Source organism: Limulus polyphemus, unplaced genomic scaffold, assembly GCF_000517525.1.
Source record: "Limulus polyphemus unplaced genomic scaffold, Limulus_polyphemus-2.1.2 Scaffold1954, whole genome shotgun sequence".
NCBI lineage: Eukaryota > Metazoa > Arthropoda > Merostomata > Xiphosura > Limulidae > Limulus > Limulus polyphemus.
The window spans coordinates 198241-204425 of NW_013667564.1; the positions used below are offsets into that span (position 1 = coordinate 198241).

At 38.5% G+C, this 6185-nt stretch overlaps 1 protein-coding gene across 5 annotated transcripts in view; it reads right to left on the bottom strand.

Annotated features, from left to right (window-relative positions):
- Positions 1-6185, bottom strand: part of LOC106465470 (sodium- and chloride-dependent glycine transporter 1-like) — an 81544-nt gene that overhangs the window by 47131 nt on the left and 28228 nt on the right. The window contains exon 1 of one of the 5 annotated variants that reach the window (XM_022393379.1): positions 1026-1095. The exons of the other annotated variants lie outside the window; for them this stretch is intronic. The gene's annotated coding sequence lies outside the window, so the exon portion shown is untranslated. Of the gene's footprint in view, positions 1-1025; positions 1096-6185 lie in introns of those variants that run through there. 5 annotated transcript variants of the gene reach the window in all.

The window sequence follows — 6185 nt, forward strand, 5'->3', positions numbered from 1 at the left end:
ATTAACGAAATATAGGTCTGACGTTTCGATAGTTTACTAAATACAGGTCTGGCGTTTCGACAGTTTACTAAATACAGGTCTGGCGTTTCGACAGTTTACTAAATAAAGGTCTGGTGTATACATAATTAACGAAATATAGGTCTGACGTTTCGATAGTTTACTAAATACAGGTCTGGCGTTTCGACAGCTTACTAAATACAGGTCTGGCGTTTCGACAGTTTACTAAATACAGGTCTGGTGTATACATAATTAACGAAATATAAGTCTGACGTTTCAATAGTTTACTAAATACAGATCTGGTGTGTACATAATTAACGAAATATAGGTCCATGGTTTCGATAACTAAATTGACTACATAGATTTAAGATCACGAGGAATATTTTGTGCTGGTTTCTTATTTCGTGATTAGATTGCATACTGTACAACTTCCAAGTAGTTGTTTTTCAACTCTGTTTACGGCTTTAGTTCTCCAACATTGTCATACCTTGGTAACATCAACACTCAGGTAAGTCAGCAAGGAACATACGATAATCACGTGGTCTTCCTCATTCGGGAAAAACTTCGAGCGTGATATCCCATAGGGTCCTCGTTTTCAGGTATTCACTTACGAGCCAAATTGTATATACATTCAACACACGTCTAGTAATTAATTGAAATATTCCGCCTGGTATTAAGTCATCTGTACGTCGACGACCATTTATGACGTCACTCAGACGCAAAGTCAGTAATACTAATAAAAGATTACACCACGTGACATGATGATACTCGTATTATGTTTCAATTTAACGCCAGAAAAAATGTATTACAAAAAACAATTAACAACAAAAATGTGTTACTGCCAGGAGCTTGTAATATTTAAACAACATTCCAAGGAACTTTACAATTCCCAAGTTGTTCCCCTAGTCTGCAATACGTTACATTCTATATTCGTTAAGGAAATTCCGATTACGTCATTAATACAGTGCTTAGTCATCGAGTTATATTTACCCAGAGTGTTAATTTCAAAGACACCAAATGTCACTTACCAAAGTGTTGTGAAACTCTCCTTTTACAAGAATTCTCCTTCTTATCCACAAACTAGCCCGTTTCGTACAAACAATGCTGTTCTGGTGAACCAAATCTCCCTGTTAAAAACTCTAAATCAACACTTTCCTTTTGATGATGTTGTGTATTTATATTAAATTCTGGATAAAGATACTTCACCCCCTTATCTCCGTTTTTCATAACACTATTTTCACCAACTGCGCCTTGTTCTACTATAACACAGACTGCAACGGTTCGCCCCAGAAAGGTTAATTAAACTACTGGTAAGCACGAGACAATGTAAAACAACGTGACCCACAAACCCGTTTTTAAGTTACACAGTCGTTAGATTCCTTCCCCCCACCATTTACCTTGGTACTACTTTCCAGTCGACTTTGTATTGGAGTACGTGACGTAAATCTGGCTCGTGCCCTCTGGGGTTCTATATCAACAGGGAAATATTTAAAAGTCAAAACCATATCTGGAGACGAAGATTGCCTCATTTCAATTTTACTTCGAAATTTGTTTTACATGACGACAGATGGATAGAAAAACTAAGAAAATATCCTGACGAGAGAACAATTTATTCTCGTTTGCTACCATAACAGGTGCTCTGAATTTTATTTGGAAATACAAAGATGAAAACACTGGTTCGAAACTTGTTTCAGTCCATAACGTGGAGGCTAGTTAGTACAGTATCTTAATACAACCAGTCTTACTACCCTTTATACACATGGATCTGGTTAATAACAGCCACTGCACCACGAATCTGGTCACGAACAGCCACTGCACCACGAATCTGGTCACGAACAGCCACTGCACCACGAATCTGGTCACGAACAGCCACTGCACCACGAATCTGGTCACGACCAGCCACTGCAACACGAATCTGGTCACGACCAGCCACTGCAACACGAATCTGGTCACGACCAGCCACTGCAACACGAATCTGGTCACGACCAGCCACTGCAACACGAATCTGGTCACGACCAGCCACTGCAACACGAATCTGGTCACGACCAGCCACTGCAACACGAATCTGGTCACGAACAACCACTGCAACTCGAATCTGGTCACGAACAACCACTGCAACTCGAATCTGGTCACGAACAGCCACTGCAACACGAATCTGGTCACGAACAGCCACTGCAACACGAATCTGGTTACTACCACTATTACACCACCAATCTGGTTAGGACGTGAGCGAAACCTCGCGGACCTAAGCACGTGCCAGAATTAACAGTGTAGACCTACACAAGACAATGATGGGTTTTTTTATTATTATATATTAGAACAAAATGTTCTGAGGGGTCTTTCTAATTACCGAAACAAAAATCGACCTAAAACAATGTGGTCTTTCAGAGTGACCTTTGTTGGCCCTAAAAGTATCCTGAGATGACAGTAAATTTACGTCAGGGCATAAAGAAAATGTAACAAGAAAGACTCCTAAATAGCCCAAATTCACCTCTTCTATCGTCCAGTACTAAATCGTTTGGCCTTATGTGTGCATAGATTTCTTGACCTTTGACCACATATTTCAACCCCTCCCAAACTTGTGTTGTTTATTTTTTATACGTCATAAAGTTCTGCACGAATGTGGATTTCGGCTAAAAAACTAGTTTGAATTCTGAAAACTGTAGATTTGATAAAGTAGTAAATGATGAGGAAACCCCGGTGTTTTTTTTTAAATTATTTTCAACAGAAGATCCCACTTTTTTTTTTGGCAGAAATAATGCTTTAAAAAAAAAGTTAATATATGAAAACAGAATTATTATGTACATAAAATTATCTAAAAATGACTTATTTGTAAAAATCTTTTTTAATACGCAATAGTCAATAGCATCCAATTCGGAGGGAAATATAAACTTGTCCGCCATCTTTCTTTTTCTGTTGATGACATTGAACTGTAATTCGTATAAAAAATTGTCTTTTCCTACGTATTTCAATGACCAACTGTCCATGATATTGACTTTTTTGTCACTGATTTTGTTAGTGTCCTTCCTGAACTTGAGTTGTCACAGACAAAACGACGTAATTTTATTGTTGTTTTTTTTAATTTCGCGCAAAACTACACGAGGGCTATCTGCGCTAGCCGTCTCTAATTTTGCAGTGTAAGCCTAAAGAAAAGGCAGCTAGTCATCACCACCCACCGTCAACTCTTGGGCTACTCTTTTACCAACGATTTGTGGGATTGACCGTCACATTATAACGCACCAACGGCTAAAAGGGCGAGCATGTTTGGTGTGACGGGGATTCGAACCCGCGACCCACAGATTGCGAGTCGAGCGCCCTAACCACCTGGCCATGCCGGGCCGTGATTTTATTGAATCTCTTGCAACGGAGTTGAATCATACTCGATATCCAAGAACCTGGACGCAGAAGACACGAATTTAAATGGTTACTGATCCATCACTGCATCGTTTCTTCTTCAAAATTGTACCACGTGCGCTACTACGTTCTCAAAACTTGGTTGATCAGCAGAGCAGGGCACTACTCTGTCACTGACCAATTAGGGTTCGGGTGTCATTCAGTAACGATGGCGCCCATCACCGTTAAAGCATGAAGAGAAAAATAAAACAGAGTTTGTTGAACTATAGGCACAATGGCCCATCCTTTTGGACTGTACAACAACAACAACAAAATAATACATAGACAAAGATAAAAGGAACTGAGCGTGGAAGGAGGTGGCCGGACCATTTGGGACAATAAATAAGTAGGAAATGAGTACTGGTTTTTGTGATTTTTCGTTTTGCTAAGTTACAACAGGTTCCTTTTGGTTTTATTATAATAAATCCACAAAATATTCCATTATATAATTGCATTTCCGATCATTTGTTTCATATTTTTATGTAATATTTTGATTGTAGCTGAGAAATGCAAAAGAGCATCTTTGCCAACAACACTTCCCCCTCCCACTTCACAAGTAAATTTGCACTCAGAAGTATCGCTCATTCAAGCTACAAGCCGATTTAAATATTTATTTATTTGATTGTTTTTTAATTATCGCGTAAAGATACACGAGGGCTATCTGCGCTAGCCGTCTCTAATTTAGCAGCGAAAGACTGAAGGCAGCTAGTCATCACCGCCAACTCTTGGGCTACTCTTTTACCAAGGAATAGTGGGATTGACCGTCACATCATAACGCCCCCACGGCTGTTTGGTGGGACGGGGATTCAAAATCGTGACCCTCAGATTACGAGTCGAGCGCCTTAAACCACCTGGCCATGCCGGGTCAAATACATATTTAATAAAGTTATGATTATCCACCGAGAATTTTCTCGAAGATCCGTCGGCCAAATCTTCCCTGTTTGAGAACCATTCTTTTCAACAGCAACCTTCCTATTGTCTGCATCGGGATCTAGGGGAGTCGGGTTCTATCGAAGACATATTAACCCCACACACCAGTGTCTCTCTCTCTGATGGTTCGTTTGGTCATGTGACCTGGAAGGATCGGGTGACCTCTACCTCCCTCCTTAACCCCACGTTCTTCGATATTAATCGGCCCGGCAGCTAGGAAAACCCGTTATTACGTCATGTAGCGACTGCACGTGCGCTACAATTGTATACTCTCACGCACGAGTGGCCCATTTCAGGCCATGTTCATGGATGGACGACATAAATTGTATTCGTCTTTTCCGTCGAATATTTCGTTTTTTCGTTCGTTGACACTTAACTTGTGTACATTTTACCGTACTTAATACTATCAATAAATAAACTTATAATCTTATTCTACAACCTATCCTTAGGACTTTGAAAAGTTGTTAATATCTTGTTGTGCAAAATGTCTACTAAAGTATATTTACATCGCCTTTCGTTTACATACCTTGAAGTGCGCGCGCATGCATATTTACATGCTCAGAACATACAAAAACTTATTATTAACATAAACCGCGATAGTGGTTCATAATGAGGATCGCAAGGAATTGTAGAAAATCCTAACAGAAAGTTCAGACAAAAACACCCTAAACGGTAAAGATTCAGTTCAACAAAACTAAAACCTTTACTACTGACTGCTAAGGTTGTGCATATATATATATAAATGCACAAAAAGCACACATGTTAGAATTACAAGGAAAAAAAATCCGCTCAAAACGGCCAGTTTTCAGTTATTATTATTATTCTCTTGTCAGTCTACAACAAAACCGGCTTAGTATATTGCACCCAAACGTTTTGTAGAATACGAAATAACGTACTGCGAAGGTCGTTATGGTATTGAAAAGTCTTTGTTTCTTCTATATAAGCTTACAAGCAGCATAATTCTAGTGTAAACGATGTTATCATTACCCGTTGAAGTTAGCTTTCTTACAAATATCTAGTGTTCATTTAAAAAGCTTAATTACAGGGTAAAACAGGATTTACCAGCCAATAATAGATGAACCTTAGATGACTAGAAGATCTAGATACTCAATGCTTTGTACACCATACAATCGGTGTCTTTAGGGAGCCAACCCCTATATTATGTATGAAGTGAAGGCATAAAAAAAAGCAATACACGTAATATTCAATTTTATTACATACATTCGTAGAATAATTACTTTAAAAGACACGAAGGTTTATTTAAAGCGATGTTTTAGACGTGTATGGTTTATTTCAAAGGCTACATTTCTACTGGTAAAAGTTTATACACACTTCATGGGGGGGGGGGTTGTGTCTTAGTCTAGGCATATATTTGCCAATTGCTATGCATTTTATATAAAAAATTTCGTTACACAAAAACTACAAAGGCTCACTTTATACTCAAACAAATCTCCATGACAACCTCCAGCTGCAGTTTAACATTTTACATCTCGAACTAATGTGATCAAATAGCCAATAGCTACAGTAAATCATCACGAACCGTATCAGCTAGCTACTAGCTATGTTTATTATCATTACAATGTATAAAGTTAGCTACTATATCAAATAATCCTTTGCCTATAGTTGAGCATAAATAAAGCCAGCAAACAAGACAAATAAAAAATTGGGAATTTAAAAACTTGCAAATGGGGATCGTAAAATAAAGTAAAGAAACAAGGCTGGATATACTGTAGACAACAATTACTCAAACTAAACCTCCTATTTTGACTCCACCAAATGTAATTCTGGGGAACAGCATGAGGCCAAAATAGGGATTTGTAGTTTGAGCAAATAATGTCTACAGTAACTCCAGACTCGTTTCCTTA